Below are 22,362 nucleotides of genomic sequence, written 5' to 3'. Positions count from 1 at the left end.
CTTTGAAGCACAAGGAGAATATGATGGACATAAAAAAGTAAGTAAGGACATTCTGTTCCTTGCTTCTCTTGGTTGTGGGACAAGTTTTTCACCCAGAGGGGCTTGATTCATCTTTGTTGGCAGTGGTATACCTCTCAATGATATTCATTTGCCTAAGGGTTTGTTTCATAATCCTGTTTACTTGTCTCCCCCTCTCAGCACCCCATCTTTCTCCCACTAATGTGACTCATGGTTGTATTTGTTCCCGCGTTACTCTCAGTCTGCCTCTCTCTGTGTGGCTGTCCCAACCCTGTCATACCTACTTTGTCTAGCCCTGCATGGAGAATCAGCTCATTCATACAGTCGGATATTATTCCCTTTAATGCACACTTTAACCAAGTCAGCGAGGGTCAGAGTTCCTTATAATATTGCATTTATTCCTGCTCCCTACCCATTAATTCTGCCGCTCACTCGTGTTCCACTTTCTTCCGAAGCTGTCTGCCACAACAATGTTCATGTGGAGAGCTGAGAAGAGGTTACGGACTCCATTAGAGGCTCTTTCATCATTTGGTTACGTCTTCATTTAATCACAGTGTATTTACATGCTACTCTGCGAGCGTCTGGCGGACACCTCGGCGGTGTCGCTCCTGATGAATAGCAAACACGGAGGGAGGGCTGCCACCGCCAGCGGAGCCGCTCGGCCGCGCGACTTCGCTTCATAATTGAAATGAATAACACACACGGATGCAGGAGCGGGACGGACGGCGGCCGTTGCGTTCCTCTCACCGTATGTTGTGGATTTACTGGGGCTTTCAATCTCTAATGGTGACTTAGAGCATGTCCTCGGATGCACATTAAATTCAAGTGAATTATTAATGGCTTGCTGATGAATAGTTGCACCTCTTCCTTAAGAATCGTCTTGTGTATAAGGCTTGAGTGGGCTGATGAGGGGGTGGGGGGTTTGAGGTGGTTAGGAGTTCACGCGGGTCAAGTGGACTGTGCTTAATGGAGCGTCGAGGCTCTGACACGGTTTGTAATTTACGGCGGCACGAGAGGTATTTACAGTTTAAATTTAGAAGTGGCAGTCCACAGACTTTACACATGAGTTTAAACAGCTCGAGGAGAACTACTCAGCCGGTAAAATGTCATCTGTGGCTCAAGAGGTCAAGTCTGAGAAAATATCGTGGGGCATTTCGCAGGCAGGGAGGGTCTGACTAATGATGCATTTGAGGTGCATTATGGGAATTCTATAGTGTCCAGTGCTTGACAAACTGAAAACCATGATAAACTCTGCCGTATTGATTTGAAGAACTCTTCTTTTTCGTTTGCGTGCACACTCGAGCATGGCTTTAGGGTTGACAATGTTGGTTGGACGGTCAATTGGTCATTGCATTTCTGGGGTTCTGACTGAAAAATCCAAATTATTGGATGCACTGCCATGACATTTTGTACGAACATTCATGATACCCGGAGGATGAACCTTTTCCTCCAGGTCTTCTGGAGTTTGTTGGTTCAAAGTGAAACGTCTTAACTATTTTGTGGTAGAGATCTATTAACCTCCACGAATCAGTCGCTTCCCGACAACACTTTGGGACACAATGTATTAAACACCAGCCTCATGGTGGAAAGTCTCGAGTTTATGATGCGTGAGAGGGAGGGAAGGTGAATGGTCACCTCCCCTCCCTCTTACCCATCATAAGCGATATTTCTCTATATTAAATATTAGGTTGCTTGCTCTGACTGCTGCATCGTCTTATAGCTGAGTTTAATTTGTGTCAACCGCAAAAAAATAATTGACCTTCCATTGGCATTGTCTTTGTACTGATTGACAAATGTACATTGCGAGTCCATGTACACGTAACCAAGAGAATGTATTTACAAAATGAACATCATGTTGTATTGAAGAACATTTTAAACTAGAGATTGAGACATGAAACTATGTTTAACATGTTTACTGAGGGAATAAATCAAGAGAAAAGTTTCTCATAGACTTCTATACAACCAGGCTTCTTCTTATAACTAGAGGAGTCCCCTGATGGCCATTGGAAAGAATTTAGGTTTAAGGCACAATCAGCTTCACTTTTTATAACACAAGGGTGTCGGTGGCTTTAGAGACAGCTGGACGGATTAAAAAAAGGAAGTGCATTATCACTTGTACATCCCGTTGTATTTAAATACAGTACCTTAATATTACACCACCATGTGAAGGTTTTATTTAATATCCAAGTGAAAAACATGGCTCAGACAGCTTGTCCTGTCATAAATAATGATTCTGTTCCCAAATACCTGTCTGTGCTCCCTTGTGGAATGAGAATAATGTGGCTGAATTCATGCAATTTCTGGAGCAATTACCAAAAACCCAGCTAATGTAAATGGGTTTAATATTTAGGGGCGCGCTGTTTCTAACAACCGCCATTACAGAATGCCATTTGTCGGCTTGATTAATTGCTCAAATGTGAAAGCAGAAGCTCCCACGCCGGTGGAGCTGCACATCCTGAGTGCCTTTCTGCACGCAGCAGAGGAATTTCATGTGAGACATATAGTTTTAGTCATTTGCAACATAGGTGTGGAACAATTGTTACAAACCTTTTACGCTAAAAGGACAAGACTACCAGTTAAATCAAAGAACAGAACTGAAACGCAGCAATTTATCTCAGTAGATATAAAAGCTTTTGCATCAAACGGTGACGTCATGGTGACCTCACAAGGACATTCTCTTTGTACACTCAAGACATTACAAATTTTATAATTCATACCACGGGCTGCTCTTCCTTTATAAATCTTCTTCACAAAGGCTTCAAAATTGTTAAATATATCAACGTATAGCTTTTACAGAAAAAAAAAACGACAAAAACAAGGACGAAAACATTCTGATGTTCCACTCTACGTCTTTTTTGGAAGGGCCTCATACCTCAATGCAAGTGAGCGTTTCATGCGGACAGCATCAGAGACATTATGTGGTCGTCGTGCAACGTCCGCCTGGGGCGATCCATTTCATAAGGAAAGGATGAATGACTTGTCTAGACTTAATTTGACCTCTTCTTGTTCTTGCTGTCCCCTTACCTCCTCTCAGTGGCTGCTTTCCAGGGCTAAAGAGGTTTTATGACGGGACAGAAAGGAGATCTTTTCATGTCAACTGACGCCGATGGAGGTCGACGGCAACAATGTCATTAATGCACAATGAAGTCAGATCGCAGACGAGCTGTTTTCACTGGATACAGTATTTCACTTGGCTGTAAACCTTTTGTGGTCCCCTCAGGAGGCCCCGCTCCAGCTTTTATCATGGTTGCATTACGCCGCCCGTGTTGCTACAAGCGGGCTTCTCGCATTGCGAGCGCGAGACCTGCAGACTTTACAAGGCTGCGGCGCTGACTCGGCGCTTCTCCCCTCCCCCCCCCCCCCCCCCCCCGAGATTTAAAGGGGTTTAAACTGTAGCGCAGTCACATTCAGGCGTGAGCAACGCCGTAGCCCTACGAAACAGCTCAGCCTGCCTCTTATATCATAGCACAGAACCACAACCCTCCCCTCCCTCCGGGGGCGACTGTAAACAAGCCTTCGGCGTCACACCACCCGTTACGCGCTGGCTGACAGAGAGGAAGGCAGCCAGCCGCCTGACAGACGGCGTTCTCCGCTGGGGGGAGAAAAAAAAAAAAGGAGAAACAGTGTAGATCCGGGAAATACACCACCACCAGCATGCCTTCAGAAGCAGCCTTTGGTGCGCAGATGATGAGAGCGTTCTTTTCATTTTCATTCGCGGGGTTGACGCGTGCACGGTATCGACACGGGGGCAACGGAGGCATGCCTCTTGCGGTTTGAAGATGCGACGGAAAACAGAAGACTAGTTTGATCCAATTTACTTAACATCCCCGTTTTGAAGACACGTCTCTTGCATGTTTGCCGAAGTGCCTGCGTTGAATGTGTCAAGTCTCCCTATTCCCACAGAATGTGTAGAAACATGCTCGGAAAAAAATGTAAATAAAGCCTATAATTCACACCAGAATTGCTAAACCTCTGCCAGAGGAAGAGGTTTTTCTTACACTTAGTTTCCCCTCTCAAGGATGCAAGCTTTGGAGAGACGATACTGTAAGACTGGTGGTGTTCTGACTTGATCCATGTAGTGTGAGGCTCTCTCTCACTCACAAAAACTCCTTTGAGGACCTATGTTCCCTCAACCTCATCCATGGCCCATGTCAAAATCATTCTGTACGTTTTTGAGATGTCCGAACAATATCCCATAACAGACAGACGAAAAGAACAAACAAACAAATGAAAAATCGTTACCTTATTGGTGGAGGAGGTACGGATCTGAGGGAACATGGGGCTGAGGAAAGAAAAGGCTGAGGGAACGTAGGGTTAAGGGAACAAAGGGCTAAGGGAACATAGGGCTGAGGGAACATAGGGCTGAGGGAACATAGGGCTGAGGGAACATAGGGCTGAGGGAACATAAGGCTGAGGGAACATAAGGCTGAGGGAACATAGGGCTGAGGGAACATAAGGCTGAGGGAACATAAGGCTGAGGGAACATAGGGCTGAGGGAACATAGGGCTGAGGGAACATAAGGCTGAGGAAACATAGGGCTGAGGGAACATAAGGCTGAGGGAACATAGGGCTGAGGGAACATAAGGCTGAGGGAACATAGGGCTGAGGGAACATAGGGCTGAGGGAACGTATGGCTCAGGGAACATAAGGCTGAGGAAACATAGGGCAGAGGGAACATAAGGCTGAGGGAACATAAGGCTGAGGGAACATAGGGCTGAGGGAACATAAGGCTGAGGGAACATAGGGCTGAGGGAACATAAGGCTGAGGGAACATAAGGCTGAGGGAACATAGGGCAGAGGGAACATAAGGCTGAGGGAACATAGGGCTGAGGGAACATAAGGCTGTGGGAACATAGGGCTGAGGGAACATAAGGCTGAGGGAAAATAAGGCTGAGGGAACATAGGGCTGAGGGAACATAAGGCTGAGGGAACATAAGGCTGAGGGAACATAGGGCAGAGGGAACATAAGGCTGAGGGAACATAGGGCAGAGGGAACATAGGGCAGAGGGAACATAAGGCTGAGGGAAAATAAGGCTGAGGGAACATAGGGCTGAGGGAACATAAGGCTGAGGGAACATAAGGCTGAGGGAACATAGGGCAGAGGGAACATAAGGCTGAGGGAACATAGGGCAGAGGGAACATAGGGCAGAGGGAACATAAGGCTGAGGGAACATAGGGCAGAGGGAACATAGGGCAGAGGGAACATAGGGCAGAGGGAAAACTGAGGGTATTGGAAGGTAAACCGAGACACGTTCTTAATGCAGACCACTCTGTCGGCACTACATCAACTTTCTCTCCATCACTTCCCTTAAATCTTGTATTTCATAAAGCGTGAGACGCTCTAAAAGCTTCCTTAAGAAGTGCATAGAGCTTTTTTGGCACAAATTGTTTATTTAGTGTTTTTCTTTTCCATTACTCCATTAAGTTATTTGTCTTATTTTCGTTGAGATATTGCTGACATCCTTTCAAATGTGTGATATCAACAAATTATTACTGCATCAAAATTGGGACGAAAGCCGATTCAGTCTCATCTTCAACCTTCAACACTTAGTTTTACTCAAGGGTGGAGGATTCGAGACACCAGGAAATTTGAGCACTTACATTTCTGCATCAATTCATGATAGAAATGTCTTCATTCATGTAAAGGACAAACAACATTCAGGCAGCAGGTGACAATCCCAAATATGAATATATAATTAGATATAATGCAGGAAGGCTGTCAGTTTTAAGGAATAGCTTTCAAATATTTGTTCTGCTGTAGACCAACTTTTCTCATTTCATGTTGACTCTGCTGAGTCAGCTCACATGTAGTCTGATGTCTTCTTTTCTGTTTCTTTTTGGGAGGTAACTTTTAAATCACTTCAGCGATCCATTGTAACTCATAAAAAAAGACTTCAGTAGCCTTACTATATCGGTGAACTGTGTTAAACTGACTTCCTGCTTTGCAATAACTTGCACTGTACTGTGTGTGATGTGATTCCACTTTTCTGCTTTGCAAGATAATGTGAAAAATTCCTCCCAGTGAATTATTTTTCCTCAGCTCATTGTGCGCTACCCGTGTTGAGCACTGCTGTAGTGTGTATGGTAGTATATATTTATTTATTTTAAGATGCATTTTAGAATAGCAATCTGCTGGTAAAACCCAATTGTTGCATGATGTCCTTGTTTTTCAGTTTGATGTGTTTGAAACTCGGGGTAAGTACACTGTAAATGCTGCCGCTTCACACTAATGCTGCTGGCTCTGTAATAGACTCTGAGTCAAGGCATAACATACAGGGTGAATAACTCGAGTAAATGATTGTAGAAACATAACCACAGCCTTTCAGGTGCACTGTGTGACGCATTCAACGTCTACCATCCTGTTATGCTCTGTGGCATAAAGGGCTGAGCAAACCTACTTCACCTCCATATTACATGAAGATGATCAAAAGAAAAGGTTGTGCATTTTCTCACGAATGTCCAGCAACACGGGTTGATTTGTAAATACACAAATTACAGCGCATTCCTTTCATTAGGCGTCGCTACACACAGTGTATAACAACAGCCAGGATGACGGTCACCAACAATGTCAAATAAAATAAGTTACCCGTCAGTTCAAATAATTCACATTTCCTCCTCTCGCAGCATTTTGACACCCTGATCATCATCAACACAACTAATAGAGTCCCAGATGTTTGTATAATCTGTGGGAAGACGCTTTGGAGCTCTTCCGTAGGCTCACGGTGGCCCAACACCTGACCAAGACACTTAAAGTTGGCTTGTCACTCATTTGATTATTATTATTTGAGGTGTGCAGTAATCAACCCGTCTGTTGCGCACAGATGATTACCCCCACCTGTCTCAGTGGGAGACGGGTACCAGCGCCTGTGGGACGAGGACTGACAACATGCAGCATCATGCTAGTGCTGTAAAACAGCAGCTGTTCTTGTGTTGGTTGACAGACAGAGTAATGATTAGCATTCACATTGGCTGTTTATTGCAAGAGCGGCTAAATGACAGCTATTTAACTCGGTTTTCCTACCTGTGTGGTGCCGCAGATGCTGGATTGTTATGTTTGCATTTGTATTTCTGTGGGTGGTTTTCTCCTAGGTCGCTCTGACCTGAGTCTCGGCTGTCACCTTGACTATTAGTGTTGTTAGTAGAACACCTGGAGTTTAACTAAATTGTTATTATTTCCGCCAGGAGATAATGCAAACAGCCTTGTGTGCATGTATGTGTGTGCACTTTTGTGTCTGTCCACGGCTAATCTTTCAAAGTGCTGCACCAAATTGCAAAGTATTTTTGATGTTTGGTTGCAGTGATTCCCACTTTTCTGATACTGCCATTCAGCCTTCTGTACTTAACCAGTACACACACAGCTAATTGCATCGCCACTACTTATCAGACAGAGAAACAGTCACTTCATGCCTTTTTTATTTGCGGCATAAACTACACTATCACGTATTTAAAAAAGCTAATTCAAACGCTGCAAGTGGTGGTTCAGCCCGTGGGATGGAGCTGCACAATGCCGGTGAAGACATCTGCCTAGATTAAAAAGGGAGCATACTGGTTGTGTAAGACGTATGAGTCAGAAAAATCCTTCCGATTAACTTGCGGTCTAGACAGGGGGCGTTATTAAATAGTGGGTGGTACTCATTTTTAACCAAACATTACAGTAGTGGTTGTTGCAGACATACCTGGTGAAGACACTACACCACTGAGTGCACCTTTCAAGTTTCATTTCTACTTTTCATTAGTACTCACTTTCGCTGTTCTCTGACTCATGGCAGCAAAACATTAGATACATGTTGGAAAAAGTTTATTTGAAGTTTGCACTAATAACCCCAGTGTCTTTCCTGTGACTACTTTGTTATAAAAGTCAACTTATGTTGTTTTTTCCAGCATTTCTTTGATGAAATGTCACATAAACTGCAAATATAAAAATATTGCAATATTTTCATCAGTGGGCCACAAGCTTATTTCATAATGTTTCCTCATTCATATTGACAGTGACTCAACATTTAATATAAAGGAAAATCTTTGAGATTATTACATATATTTGTACTTCTAATATTTCTCTTTAACCGATCACAAGCAGACATTCTAAAATGTGTGAACATCTAGTCAGTCATTTTGTGAGTTATTTACAGATTATTTGGTTAGTTGTGGAAAAAAATCAAAGCTTTAGGGTTGTTAACAGTTTTAGAAGCACAAGTGCTTTCGCTGGGTTAATGAGCAATACGTAGGGTTGAATATTGAGTCAAACAAATGGACCCCTTCATTATTTCCTCCCATTGATGTTTGACATGAGCGGAGCATCGTTGGGACAATACGCTGCCGAGAGAGGGGAAGAGCTGCGTGAGCTCAGACTATTAAACAGGGGAAGAAACAGTAGTGTTGGATGAGTTTTCATATTAGTATGTATTCTGTGATTCTGTTTTCCCAAGAGAATTACATCCAGGATAGTCAGCGGCGGTTTTGCTCAAGTTTCCATTGAGTCTCTGCAGTAACTCCGGGATGGTAGCGCATACAGGTGTAGTTACAAGAGTTGAGATTGACAGTGTAGGGTATTTATAGAACATCTAAAAGTAGTTGTGTTATTGTCTACTTATATATATTTTTTAATTGTTGTTGTAGAAACTCAATAAGTCTTGTATTATTAGTAAGTATATTGTGTATATGCCATTATTGTATTTTCATTATTATTTTAAAAATGACATTGTTTTAAACGTCTTGCAAATGTCGGGATCGTACCAGGACTTGGGTTGTACCATTAAACAATGTAAGGATTTCTGAATTAATTATATTTCGACATGGTTTTGAACCCCTTCCCAGCGGCGTACGAGTTTATGTGTTATGCTGAGCTGTTGTTGCTCATCTCTCCCTCCTTTCCTCAACACGATAAGAGCGGCAGGAAAGAGATATGGGAGCAGCTAAATGGTGCCTCTCAAGGTTTTCTATCCCACTGACGCCTCAGCCCGTTTCTATATCGCTCGCTGCTTGTCAAGTGGAATAGGTAGGAGAGAGAGAAAGAGACGGACAGTCTCATTACCAAGCCCTCCATTAATGGAGTTGTACACAGCAAGCTGATGCCGGCAAAACACAGTGAGTTTATGGGAAGTGTGTGTTAAAAAGTGTTAGAAAAATTCACTCGACATCTTGGAGCGAAATCATTAAAACAGGAACATTTATTCTTTGAAGAAGGAGCAGACAAAGAGACACAAGGTGTTACTTTACTAATTGCATATCCAAGTCTGCTCAATGATCTTCTAAAGGACCACGTCTTAAATCCACATCATGACCCACTAACAAAAGCCCTCATGACGTCTTCAGCCTTTCCCCGTCATCACAAAAAATGGTCATATGATAACAAAGGAACTGCACGTTCCTTCTTACAGAAACCTACAGATCCCCCAGTCTCATGGCTATCAGGAGACATGCTGTGTTTGTGTGGAAGATTAAAAAGAGACAGTTCAATGAGAAGTCTGAATATAACAGTGAAACAGTAACTGGTTAAGAGCGAATACGTTTTTCTTCCAACAAAAAGTCATTTCCTAATGCCAATAATCCACCGACTGCATTTACCCAGTAAAAAGCAAATACACCAAGCTCCTGCATATGTATGACATGCCATAAGACTGGCTTCCATTATGCATGTATTTCATTTAAATAAGCTGGAGTATCGTAGCTGAGGTATATTCTCTTCATTAAGCAGAATGAAGAGAATATATTCCCCCCCCCCCCCATCTTTCCCCCGTATATATATTCCTGAAGCTGATACCTGAGATTGGAAGTGAATCCACGATCCGTCACTCTTCCTTGTACAGGGGCATTTGGAGTTCGGCGCTGGCTCCTCTGCGCCACCTGAGCTTTAATTGTTTGCGCTTCCTACGTCCATTATTCGAGGCCTCCATCTCAACGGACGGACTTTCCCGCCCACGAGTGCCCAGGAAAAAAAATGAAATACCTCCAGGCAATCAGCGAGGGGAGCCTATCGCGTGAGCTGTTGCCGAGGCAAATTGAAAAGCGACAGGTAGGATTAAAAGAGGACAAAGAGCAGATACAGATGATAGCAGATGTGTAGCAGACGTACATGCGTTGTCTCATTATCTTCTCCTGTCCACTCTAGCCAAGATTAGAGATTGTTAAACTCTACCTCCAAAACAAGTAAACATGGTGGGACCCGGGAGGCAGTGTACTGATGCACAGATCCTCACCTTAGATGATTTTAAAAAAAATAAGCCAAACAAACCCAATCTGGCAGTAAATTGAGTGTATTGTTGTTTTTAAAACTGTGAAAAAATGTAATGAACGATGTAAGGAAGTACATCACGATTCAGTGAGCTGGCTGCTTTTCAAAAATACAGTAGCTTGTTGTGAGCATTAAAGTCTCACTGCATGCCTGTTTCGTAAAGAGACAATCTGTAACTTTGCCACAATTGTGTAGTGCTAATTTGACTTCTCATATCACATTATAACTCAATGCATTGGGAAGATTTGACTGGCTTTATTTTAAATTATACAAAGCGTCTAATAGTGGGGGAAACAAACAGACTCAACTCAAATTCTGCTGCGGTAAACGGCACAATGTTTTGCTTGGCCAGTTATGGCTGCATGCTCGAGGACCTCTCGTGGATTCGGTAACTCACACTTTATCAAAACCGTTTTTATGGTCTTTTTTAAACAGCTGATTGCATCACCGACCCCACAGCTGCTCCACTGCTGAGTACCTCTGGGCAGCTGCTCTGCACCCAGAGGGGTGAAACAGTTGGCTCACTGAGATTATTTTTGATTGGACAGTGTGTTTGGCTAACCGCTAACGATTAAGGGAATAAGCGTTAGCTGTGCAACTTACCGGTGCACTGCGAGACCTTGCTGAAACAGACACATCAGTGAGTTTAATTTTGTTTTTGGAAGGCTTGTATGGTGTGTTAACCTTTGAGCTGTTGTAAACAATGCAACTATGGGCCGTAAGGTGAACCCTGTTATCGTTTCATCCCGCTCTACAGTCGTGCACCTACGCGATCTTTAGCTCATGAAAAAGAACGAGTTGTGCTAAGCTACCCCAAAAAAGTTTGTCGCTGAAATTTCAGTCGATTATTGATGTTTTACGCCAAACTAGTTTCTTCAGAGCGTAACAGGATATTCGTCGCGAGTGGAGGTGACAAGGTGCTCGGTGTTGCCAGATTGGTGATGGCGTAGTATCGTACCAAAGCCTCAGAATGGTTGTATTTGGAGGATAATTATCCTGCATCTGGCAACCCTGAGATCGGTCGACCAATGACAGTTCTCTCTACAGTCAGAGCTCGCGCAAGAAGGTGAAACGTAAGGGTGATACCAATTACAAAACTTGTGAGGGCGTAATAACTAGTGTGTGAAAGACCCAGAGAAACACAAATATCCAACGAGAAAAAATTACGGACGTTTTTAGAATCCCTGCCGGACGCTTTTTTAGGTCTCATGTCTAATGTCTGGGAAAAAGAGAATGTCTGGTCACCATATTTAAATTAAATTGTTTTCCAATACTTTACTTAAGTCAGGATTGAATTGATTTAGTCAACAAAAACAGCCAAGTTCACTGCAGGCAGATAAGGACCGGATAAGGAAATTTGGTAATTTGAGCTCATGTTGCAGGCAAAGTAACCTATCCGTTATTTGTTGTTCAAGCTGTCATTGAAAGATGACAGGAAATACATTACATCCGACACATTACATCCGACAGCCGAATATGCTCAGTAAACAAAATGTAAGTTAAGAGTTCCTGAGGCAGACAGTAACAGTGTTAGATGAGGTTAAAATGGATGTTTTTTTTGCAATACTCGAGTGTTGAAAATGAGAAAACTGTTTAAACAAAGCCTCAACTACACTAAGCCGGCTTCAATCTGTTAAGGGAACACTGAAGCAGGAAAAGAGTGTTTTCTCTGATTCCTTTATTCCAGTGTCTATGAGCGAGTACTACTAATGCCTCCATTTGGAAGTCTATGACAGAAACAATTAAGGATATTTGGGATAGCAAAGTAAAGCAGAACAAAGGCTTGATTATTAGTGAGGACTAATTTGAATTAGTGAATCCATTGGGTTCGGAGGAGAAAAAAACTAAGTGCTGGCAGTCTACTTCACTTACCTCGATCGATCAACAAGAGAACAAATGCAGCTGATGCTTCTTTGCAGAGAGCAATATTTTCAGTACTTTGGTCGAGACGAGGAAATGGGAGAAATGGTCAAGGACGTCAAAGATCTTAAGGTCAGTGGCATCTAATTGCAATTGATTCGTAAAGGGATGGTATGCAATTGTCGCGGGAGATAATCTGGTCGCTCGTGCCCTTGTGGGTGTCAGCAAGTGTTTCTTTTGGAAATTCTGTCAAACTAACAGACACAAATTTGCTGCTAACCTGCTTTCAAAAAGACACAACTGAGCAGTTATTCAAAGGCACTGTCCAGAAAGATGAGGTGCACCAGAGCTAAGGGTTAAAACTAAAATTTCAGATTCCTTGGGCTCACTGGTGTGTCGGCCTGGCTTGCCTCTGAGCGTTGGCCATGATCTCTGTCAAGGTATTGTGTCCTACGAAGTGGCTTTAATCATCAAACATCTGGTCCCAGCAGAGAAACAATCTACATGTCTAAAACTGGATGGAAGGATGATTCAATTGAAGTATCTTAGCAGTGAAGCAGCAGTGAAGCATCCAACAAGCCATGTGGGGACTCTCTTGGGAGCGCCAGGCTGCATAGAACTAGTGTTTCCCGTGATTGCTCCCAGTGTTAATTGGAGGCAAGATTAGGAACACAGACAATAAAGATATGTGTTCATTTCTCTTGTAGCTTCAACAGATGTTTTCATTTCTTTCGGACAGATTACCTACACTCTAAAAAAAAAAAAGTTGAGTCAACTTAAAAAAGTGAGGCAACCAGCTGCAAAGCCTTTTTGAGTTCACTCAACTAAGTTGTGTCAACTTATAATAAGAAGTTCACTCAAAGTGCTATCTTAAGTTTGTCAAACGTAACATTACTAGTCAGACCTACTTATGTATTTAAGTTACCACTACTTAATTTGATAGTCACATCTACTCATGTACTTAAGTTCAGAACACTTAAAATATTAAGTTGGAGAAACTTGAAATTGTGTGTTCTTGTAAATTGAAAACATAAATCAACATAACTTTAAATTTATTGTTGAGAAAACTTACTTCAAACTTAAAGTGTCGTTACTAAATTTCACTGCCCATTAGTTGAGTACACTCAATTCTTTGCAACGTTGCCTTTATTTAAATAAATTAAAAATGTACACCATTTTCTTTGGAAAAGTCAACAGTTAAACAAAACAAACTTCTTCAAACACAAAATGTTTATTAACAAGTAAACATTTGTTTGCATAACTATACAAATTCCAGGTGTCAACACTTAAACATCGACATAAAATCCAAATGGCTGCAAAAAAAATAAAAAATGAAATCCAAAAGCAAGGCCTTGATACAAGCTTTGGGACATTGTATATGATGGAACATATATAAAACACAGAAGGACAATGGCATTGGTGGGAGGTATACAATGGCTTAAAAACCTATCCTATCCATGCATCTATCCATCCAGTTACTGTTTAAAACTGCAATATCTTAAATACTGTTAAGATGCAAAAAACAATTTAGTACAAGTTATGCTTTCTTAACATACACAGTACCAATGCTGATTCCAATATCAGTTTATCATTATGGGCACTGTACACTATCAGCAGTGGGACATAGTTATATTGTTTTTACAATGAATGGACATAAAAAAATGTATTGTCTGTAACAAGACAACTGCAACCTGAACTCTTACCCCCCTCAAAATCCAGCCAAGACCATAGGTGGGGTTTACATATGGCAGGCTACTTGAGCAAACTGCTTTTTAAGGACCGAACCCGGGCAGAGCACTGGGTACCAAGGTTCATGAACAACTTTGAATTACTTCGAAGGTGTACCTCATGTCTTTCGGATACTCCAGGTTGAGAGCATAGATGAGTCCAAACAAAAGGGCAAATGCAGTTGGGATGTCGCATATATCATCCATGACAATCCGTTTCTCAATAATCAGGGCGATGCTTAGTGTTGTTAGACTTGAGCGGACCGTCCCAACGTCATCTTCAGCAAGTAGTCCCAGTTCAACTTCTTTCACATAAGATTCCTTCGGGTCTGTATTCTACACAAAAACAAGAATACAGAGACAATAATAAATATTCACCGCCTCTTAAGTGTTCATCTTTTTTTCCTTCATCACTCTGTAACAATACAATTTAAAAGCCAAAATACATTTTCATGCAGATTTTGAAAACTAAAATATAAAACTTTCATACAAGAGTCACCTCCTACACATTAGTATTATAGTATTTAAATCGTCATAGTCTGTTAAATTAAATAAATTGAGCAAAAGACAGGGAAACATTTGCTCTCATGGTACAGGCTCCCTTTAATTTAATAAGTGACAAAAACCTAAACTGGAACAAATCTGCTATAAAACAATGGACATTACTATTCCAAATCTGCCAGATTCTCACCCTAAAGAGTATTAGCGGCAAAGGGTGTTAATGTAAAGGTTTTTGTTTTATTTTCTCAAAAAGATTAGCTCAACAAAAGTGTACTTCAACTTTGAAAATGTACTGACAGAATAACTTTGTAATTTAAATACTGACAAAATGTGTATATGCATCATTCTCAAAACCCATGACCAATTTGGGCTTGGAATTATAAATGTAAATTTGAAGGAGAATTGCTGTTACAAAATGCATGTGATGCAGGCATTACACTCACTTGTAACCTTGATGCTACAGTAACATTGCCAGTATTGGCGATATTACATAAAATTAAAAACTATAAAAGTTACACTTATTAAAAATTTAGATGGATTAACAAAGTAACAGTGAAGTAGAAATGAGGGTTTGATGAACGTTTGCATTAGTGTGTTCTTGCTCAATGTGCAACCTTAATGACAAATTGGTCTTACCAGACATGTCTTTAGCAAGCCGTCCGGCTTCTCCTTCACAATGAAAAAGGTAGACCTCGCAGAGCTGTACACTTTGTGGGCAAGGACATCTGTCATCTGAAAAATACAAATTGAAGATTAAAAATTTGACATAATACAAAATAAATTTGGAGAATGACACAAAAAATTAAACTTGGACAACACAATATCACTAAATCCACTTATTATTTGCAGAGTTGCACTTTTAGAAACATACAAAACAGTTTGCATATAAAAGAAACAATGATGCAACTTTAACTTCAATTTAATGTCAACCACAAAGTGTGCAGGCTTTGTCATTGCAGTGTCTCAAGAGAGAAACGTCCATTCATGGAGCTCCACGCTGCAGCAATACATTTACTGCTTTAAAAGTGATAGCTGCAAATCTCATTGTAAAAAGCACGCAACGTATTTTTCGCTGCTCTCTCTGTCCACTGGGTGTTCACCTGTGTGCCCGCCCGTGTCTGTGTGCATGGCGTTACAGAGAAGAGTTGTAACGCGACCATGTAGACAGGTCGGTTGATAAAAACAAATATATTTTTGACGAAGCTCAAAATGTGTTCTATTCTTACAACATGCCTCGCGGGCGACTCGCGTGGTCCCTGCGGGCGAACAGGTGCCAACGGCACTACCGTCCAGGTCCTGGTCGCTATCTAGTGCCCCTGAATGCTACGCGCGGGTAACTAAAGAGTGAACTAGAGCCTCTAATCTAGAAGCAGTCCCGACGCCACCAACGCTAAAGAACTGCGAAGCACTGCAGCAACATGTTAACTAACCTAGCTAACACGAGCGGGTCGTTATCGTAAAATTACACATGACGTTATGAACACGTGAAAAGTAGGCTGGTGTCTGTCACGTTATAAACTTCGTAATGTTAACTTTGGCATTAAAAATCAACAGGTTATCTGACTAGCTCGTTAGCTAACGCACTGAACATACACAGTCTTACCTGGTTAAGTGGTGCGGGACGTAAACGGCATTCTGCAGAAACACTTGAGCTGCCGTTGACCGGCGCGAAATTGCTCTCTCATGCGGAAGTGCGCATGCGCAGTGGTAGACGGATATTTGAATCTCTTCTTCTTCTTCTTCTTTATCTTCTTCTTCTGCTTCTTTTATGGCAGTTGGCGGTTTTTTCTTCTCTCTCGCTTTATTGAACATATATTGTCAACAGACATTCAGCAGTTTAAGATTAAGATGTAAAAAGTACATGTCAATCAAATGAGATCTGAAAAACTATCAAAATATAATAAAGAAACAATGGTATTATCAAATCAATGTATCTTAAACAGGGGCTAAAGAAAATATTTTAATATTTATTTCATTATTTAAAATATAATATTAAAGTAGTATATATATATATATATATATATATATATATATATATATATATATATATATATATATATATATATATGTTTTATTTTTGTGTGTTTGTGTGTTTACTGACACATGCACAGTGGTCTTAGTTACCTCAGTAGATGCCCAACTCACTATAGTAAGTTTTCTCAACTTAACATTTTCAGTGGATTCCACTCCTCATTAATAAAATTGAGATTTTGAGTTAGTTCAACTTTTTTCAACGATATTTGTTGACTCAACTTAAAAAAATGTGTTAGGACAACAAATTTGAAGTTGGGCTTTTTAGAGTGTACTTAAAAGGTAATGACGGAGTACTGCTTGTATTTTCAGAAGAAGCTATGTACCGATCGTCCTCTTGAGACCAAAGCACACTGTCCACAGACAAATGAAATGCCAAAACTGGACTTTCAGTTTTGAGAGTAAACAAACACATTTCAAAAAGTGTTCAAGGAGGCTGCCCGGGGATGTCTGCTCTACTCTTGCTAAAAACAACAGCTACTTCAAGCTCACTCAAGTGCTATTAGTCCCCCCTCCACCATATCAGAGAAGCTTCTGCCCATCTCAACAGTCAGTCAATTACTGTAATTTCACAGGAGCAGAAGTGTAAGGAACTAAAACACATGACCTAAGTGATGAGCGGATCATGATTGGCAAAGTCAAAGCTATTCTTATTTAAGCAGATTCTTTTCACAGAACATTATCGCTCCCATTGAACACGGGCTTCAAGTAAACACATTGTGTTCTCATAGCCAGGAGAGTCTATTGGAATACTATCCCTTGTGCGAGTAAAATACTTTTTTTCCACTCTTTGGCTTCTCTAAAACAATATCAAATGCTTTGGGCAGAAGAAGAACGAGCGGTAATTTCCCTGCCCAGTAAAAGATAGACCAGTTGCTGCAGAGATTTCCTGGGGTTTGGAAAGTATTAGGACCTTAAAAGCATGTGGAGCAATCTCATTGAGTGGACCTGGAGTTAATGTTGCCCAATCCAATTCTCAAACTGCTTGATGTCTTTGTTTAGCCAGATATGATTTTCTATAAATTTATAGAGATAAAGATCATGGTTGTTTTTATTCTAACTTTTATCAATAAACCTTTTGCCTGATGAAAGATCTGATTATCTACAGCATTACACAATGCTAACCCTTTATGTTACTTATTTCCTCTGTCTAGGCTGGAGAAACATATTGGTATGGTGATATCCCTCCACAAAGGCTCTCCTCCTCATCCTACACAGTTACTTTTAGCATCGACACCATCAGCTCACCAAGCCTACCATCTCCTTCCGCATTTTCTTTGCCTGACTAATTGAAAAACAATTACAATATAAAATAGCTAGATAACTGTTAATTATAACAAATTTATATAAAAATAAATTAGCTATAACTTTGTGGTTCTGTTCAAGCCACCGGCTTAGAAGGTCCCGATGGCCCTTCACTGGTAGCGAGTGGAAAAAAAGCCAGCCGGCACACACAAAACCCTCAACCAAGCTATGGAGGAGTGCAGTATGGTCCTGATTGATTTCAATAAGACCTCTCTCACAAACGAAGATAAACCACTTGTACAATCTACTTCAACAGTGTGCAATAAATCCTAATGACAAAATGTTAATATTCCATTTTGAGCAAGCGAGGAGCTGATTAAACTCATTTCTGCAGCTGGAGTTTGTGGTTGCGTCGGAGTGATTTATATTAAGGGGGGTTCTAATATTGTGTTCCCTCGTAAATGCAAGTGGCGCGGTCTCCAACATCACCGGCCTTCAAAAGGATGATGGTTGGATCGTCGCTTCTCTGAGACGATCATCATGAAATATGTAGAGTTTCTGTAAAGGGATCTTTTATTGGATTACAAAAGGTGTCTAAACAGCAATCGCTGGGTTATGGGCTTTGAAGGTGAAGTGGTGTGTGAGGTCACTCGGCCCACCCTTGTGTCTGACCTCGCTGTGCTTTTTTTTGCATCCTACTGCACATTCAACCAAGAGAAGGCGACAAATTGGAGTTCATTCAAAGATAAGTGTTGAACTCTCACACACGGCCAGTAGGAATACATGGAGGCAGGAAAACATGTAATCCAAAATGTCTCTCTCTCTCTCTCTCTCTCTCTCTCGGGAGACGTCCAGCAGGAGGACGTGGGACAACAGGTGGACGTGGTCCAACAGGAAGACCTTGTCCAACAGGGGGCGTGGTCCAACAAGGGACTTCATTCTTGAATTTGGCGCATAATGTGATTAATCGCAGAAAAATCATGCTGATACATTCCACAAATTGTTTTCATATTGCAACTGGGGTTGTTTTTTTTAAACCGAAGGAATGTTCCAAGCGTAGTTTTTGATGTACAGGTTGGTTTAAAAGAAATCAAGCTGCCACACCAGGCTATTATCTCGTTCGCTCCCCGCACACACCTCCTCGCCGCTAGAGTTTCCTGGTGAACGCTGAGCTGTCAACACGACGCCCGCTGTGCGCTGACATTAGAATGGATTTTATATATATATATGTGTGTGTGTGTGTGTATATATATATATATATAGGAGGAAATTAGCACAGAGGTGGAAACCAGAGGTTCTATTTAAGCCTGATTTAAATGTAAAAGGTTGGGGGCGGCGCCAGAACCTTCACTTGTCAGTAATGTGTAGCAGATGAAACCACGAGTTGGTGGAAGCTTTTTTTTTTTTTTGCTTACAGAATTGCCCTTTTTATCTGGGAGCCATCCACAAAGATATTTGAAGAAATATAACACAAATGCAGAGAAACGTCGATCGCAGTGGCATTCGCGTTTGTGTTGGTTCTGGCCTTATTCTATCAAAAACATATAGTATTCAGATCACACTGCAGCCCTCTGACCCGTCTATATATGATCTCAGTTAATCCGTCCTGTCACTTAATGTGCCGTGACACGCGTGGATGACTTTGAGAAGAGCAGCACTGGAACAAGTTGGTACCGCAGCATGTGAATCAGTCCTTTCAAGAGCTTTTCCTCTTTCGGAAAAGCGAATAAGTGGGGTTGAGCTCTAGTGTAGCATGAGCAATCCTGTGATTGCATACAGAGCATGAGCGAGCTGCCGCTTAAGTCGTCCTGTAACGCCTGCAGTTCATCATGGTGACGCATATCTCAGCCGAAGGCTAAGTGGGGTGGGGTGGGTGGGTGTGATTGGATGGCGTTGCTGTCATCATCATGTCAGTTAGAACATTGCTTTTTTACATTTTTTTGTTTTACAAGATTCACATTTTGTGTGCGCGTGATTGTACTTAAGGGGTTAAAGGTGTTGTCATAGAAACAGTTCGCTTGGATTTCTTACTTAATCTCAAGCACAATTACCAGTGACACGGGTCAGTAAGAACACTGAGTATAATAAGAGAAATAATACTCATATCTCAACGTTGAACTGTCAAAGGGGCTCTGACAAAAAGGTCTTTGTCATACAGTTTGGATCGTGACTATGAAATACTTCCATGACTTCTTAACGTTTAAAAAATCGACTATTGCAGATATGCGACACGAATCACGTGTCTCTGTCACGTCATTGGGGTCTACAGTCACATCTTCGCGTTACTTGAAGAAAAGTTGCGGGCGGTAAAACTCAAACAATGAGCTGAAAGAAGAGCACAGTTGGTTGATATTTCTGCTCATTAATACGATCACAATACACACGTGTGGCCACACTGCCTGCTGTTAAGCTAAAGTCTCAGTCCCTTCCAAGTTCTTCTTTTGACTTGGACAGCGGTATTTATCTCACCTCGCCCTCATGCTCTGAGACCACATAGCGCTGCCTGACACTAACTTTCTCCTGGATCCAGGGAGAGAACTTTGGAAATCGTCTCTTCCTTCCTAATCAGCTAAGCAAACTCTTTTGCAGTCTCCAGATCAACACTCAAAAGGTTCTCATATTTCGCACCGTACAGCATGGGAACATTTTGCTCTCTTCGCTTTCCCCGTGCACTGATATTAGAAATCTGCTGTTTCCTGATGGGAAACTCAGCTCTCTCCCGGCTGTGAAATCAAACTATTACAGCGGCTGCTATCTGTGTCGCAGTCACCTGTGCGAGTGTCGGTCCTCGGCCCGGACTAGGAACACCACTGCCCCGGTACAGCGGTTTGCGTGGCGGCTGCCTCCAACTTATATGAACGCTGCCCGTGATTCTTTGTGCGTGGAATCCCACCTCCAACGCAGCCGCCTCCTCTGGACAGTTACATACAGGACAATGTCCCGTCTGTCCTGTTCAAGGCATACGTGACTGGAAAAATAATATGTCTAATAATATGTGGTGTTTTTTGTTCTTTTATGCCTTGTGTGCTTGAAATCATTTTCCATGTTTTTTTTTAATGGTAGGGAATGGGTCTGAAAATGGATTGTTTGGGCTTTTTGAAGTAGGCTTGTATGAGGTACTTATCCATATTCAGTGTTATTACCCACAATCAATGGCGGTCTGCACAAACCCAGTTTTTAGATAGATAGGAGTACCAGCACAGGAGCAAAGCAATATACTGCTGTGGACAGGAAGCAGCAAAATACATTTTGACACCTTCAAAAAATAACTACATTTAAGAATATTTGAACCGCTTCATCTTGCCGTCAGGCATCTTTCCAGCGTTAAGCGGAAGCTGTTGTTTCCATCTATTCTCTCTTAAAGCCACAAGACTCCATTAAACACTGATTACCTTGCAGCATATGGCGGTTGTTGGTCTACCACTGCCCCAATGGGTTAGTTTGTGTTATTGTGTGACTTTGGTGCATTCAAATTAGTTCCTTAGTCCCACCAAACGAATAGATCAAGGCAGTGGTAGACTATCAACTAAATTACTGTTTTCATCAATGGAGGCTTGTGTCAAACATTTCATTGATTACTATTTTGTCCTCATACAATATTCTGTACTTCTGGGAGTCAGCTGTCTGATTTATAGGATTTTGTTATACTGTCGTTCAGTTCCTGATCTTTTTTCTTTTTCTTTCTCCCTTGTTTCAAACTTGAAATACTGTAACCTTGTTACCCGCGTCGTGGAGAAGTTTGGACGAAAATTCATGCCGAGCAGGTGGTTGGAAAATTATTTCTAACACCTCCACATGAGCTGGTCTTGGAGAACAACCAAAAAGTGAACAAGCGAAAGTTTAATCTCTGAGACCGGAGGAAATTTCGCAGGATGGAGAATTATTGCATGGAGGTGTATCATATAAGCTTGAACGCACTCATTTGGTTTTTGCTGGCGACTTCCAGCGGCAGCAGAAATCCTATATATAGAAAACAGTCGGAGATCCTTTCTTTTGAATGAGAGGTGAAGATGACTTTCTCTAACTCTACCCTGCTCGGGCACCATGCTGCACGCTCTCTGATAATTGCATACTTGTTAGCTGCGTGGCTACACTGCTTTTACTGCCTGACTCTAATTTGACACAGTTTTGTTCTTTGTCAACTGAAACTTGCCTTTTCCTTATCGTTGCTTACTGCAAATGGAAGCAGCAGTTTGAGCTTTGCATAGCAAGGATCTTGTTTGATTTTGCTGGGCTGTCTTACTTTACTAATGACCGACGCTTGTTAGATGAAATTACAGCAGCTAGCTGACAAGACTTCTGCTAGCACTTGGCAGAAAGTTCAGCTCGTGCGTCAGCAATAGATTACAGTATATTCGCCCACATGTGTAGCCATGTGAGCGGTGTGGCTGCAGGGATGGCTATGTCAGTCTGTCAGTGCACCGCAGTGGTTTATACTTGGATACATCAACCGCTTAAAGAGATGACATGAATATTTTATACTGAAATGAATGGTCCCCTGAAGATGAATCCTCGTCACTTGTTTGATCCGCTGAGTTGTCCTTTAGCGCCACTGTGAGGTTGACGTTTGAGACATTTAGTAAAACGTAAAAACTGAATATTGAGGTTTTGGAATAATGCTGTTGGTCCTATGGGCAGTCCCCGAATAAAATGTTTGGCCTCGTGCTGGGTTGTCCGGCAGAATTCAAAATATGAATGTCTCTGTGACCTGAATAACTGATACTATGATTAGACTCATGGCTAAATACA

The 22,362-nt window shown here is 41.7% G+C and overlaps 1 long non-coding RNA gene across 2 annotated transcripts; it reads right to left on the bottom strand.

Moving 5' to 3' along the window:
• Positions 1-13,321: 13,321 nt before the first annotated feature.
• Positions 13,322-16,016, bottom strand: LOC137787919 (uncharacterized). 2 transcript variants are annotated; one of them, XR_011077695.1, is made up of 3 exons: positions 15,941-16,016; positions 14,974-15,069; positions 13,322-14,172 (listed from the first exon to the last, which is right to left on the bottom strand). It is a non-coding gene; the product is annotated as an uncharacterized lncRNA (long non-coding RNA). The 2 variants fall into 2 exon arrangements; XR_011077694.1 differs by lacking the exon at positions 15,941-16,016 and having other exon boundaries at positions 14,974-15,234.
• Between the last annotated feature and the right edge of the window lie 6,346 nt (positions 16,017-22,362).

This window comes from Clinocottus analis, unplaced genomic scaffold (genome assembly GCF_023055335.1).
Source record: "Clinocottus analis isolate CAN_PGR_092001 unplaced genomic scaffold, fCliAna1.0.p SCAF_17, whole genome shotgun sequence".
Lineage (NCBI taxonomy): Eukaryota > Metazoa > Chordata > Actinopteri > Perciformes > Cottidae > Clinocottus > Clinocottus analis.
This window is presented reverse-complemented; position numbering and strand designations above follow the sequence as displayed.